Consider the following 1,424-nt stretch of genomic DNA (forward strand, 5'->3'; position numbering starts at 1 on the left):
CGGGATCTGGATACCCATGTTGGCTCCCACATGCTCCACGATGATCTCATCGGATGAACCACGATGTCGAGGATTCAATCAACCCCGTATGCAATTCCCTTTGTCAATCGATATGTTACTTGCCCGAGATTCGATCGTCGGTATCCCAATACCTCGTTCAATCTCGTTATCGGCAAGTCACTTTACTCGTACCATAATGCATGATCCCGTGACCAGACACCTGGTCACTTTGAGCTCATTATGATGATGCATTACCGAGTGGGCCCAGTGATACCTCTCCGTCATACGGAGTGACAAATCCCAGTCTTGACCCATGTCAACCCAACAGACACTTTCGGAGATACCCGTAGTCTACCTTTATAGTCACCAAGTTACGTTGTGACGTTTGGTATACCCAAAGCACTCCTACGGTATCCGGGAGTTACACGATCTCATGGTCTAAGGAAAAGATACTTGACATTGGAAAACTCTAGCAAACGAACTATACGATCTTGTGCTATGTTTAGAATTGGGTCTTGTCCATCACATCATTCTCCTAATGATGTGATCTCGTTATAAATAACATCCAATGTCCATAGTAAGGAAACCATGACTATCTGTTGATCAACGAGCTAGTCAACTAGAGGCTTACTAGGGACATGTTGGTGTCTGTTATTCACACATGTATTACGATTTCCGGATAACACAATTAAAGCATGAATAAAGAAAATTATCATGAACAAGGAAATATAATAATAATGCTTTTATTATTGCCTCTAGGGCATATTTCCAACACCTGCATATCATAAGGGGGTGCCTGCGGGGCCTTTGGCATTGCCAGTTTCAGGGCAGGTGGCTCTGGACTCGGCCGCGGGTTCACCTTGGGTGCGATCTTCACCGGCCCCGTTAGATGCGCGCCGGCCGATCCTGGGTCTTGTGGGGGGGAGGAGGGGGATCCTGGAGGCGCCAGGTCACCTACTCCCCACTCCCGTGGTAGCGCCATGGCGGATGGGCCTGCAGAGGCGATGCAGGGCTTGCGATCCACCGAGGAGGTGATCGCGTTCGGCGGTCACCCGGACCCGGCACTATCTGGCAGGCGTGTCAGTGCTAGGGTCCAGGGTCAACCGGACGCCGACGACTTTCAGCTTGGGCGCGCGATGAGAGCCGCCAAGCTTATGGACGTCGAGGCCCAAACAGGTATGTCAGTTAATAAGCATTGCTCTATTTTGCACTTTTCTGAACATGAGATTATGAGTAGAGCACATGACATAGGAATCTCACTCGGGGCAAATGGGGTCGAAATTGTTAATTCCGTTAATGATATCTTAGACCTCGAGGCTGAAAGAGCTTCGGAGTTGATTCGACAGTTAGCGGCGGTTAAACCTGTGTCTGATGCTGACATTCATAGCTTGAGTGTCCCCATACTGATGAATTTCTGTGATGAG

Source organism: Triticum urartu, chromosome 5 (assembly GCF_003073215.2).
Source record: "Triticum urartu cultivar G1812 chromosome 5, Tu2.1, whole genome shotgun sequence".
NCBI classification, from domain to species: domain Eukaryota; kingdom Viridiplantae; phylum Streptophyta; class Magnoliopsida; order Poales; family Poaceae; genus Triticum; species Triticum urartu.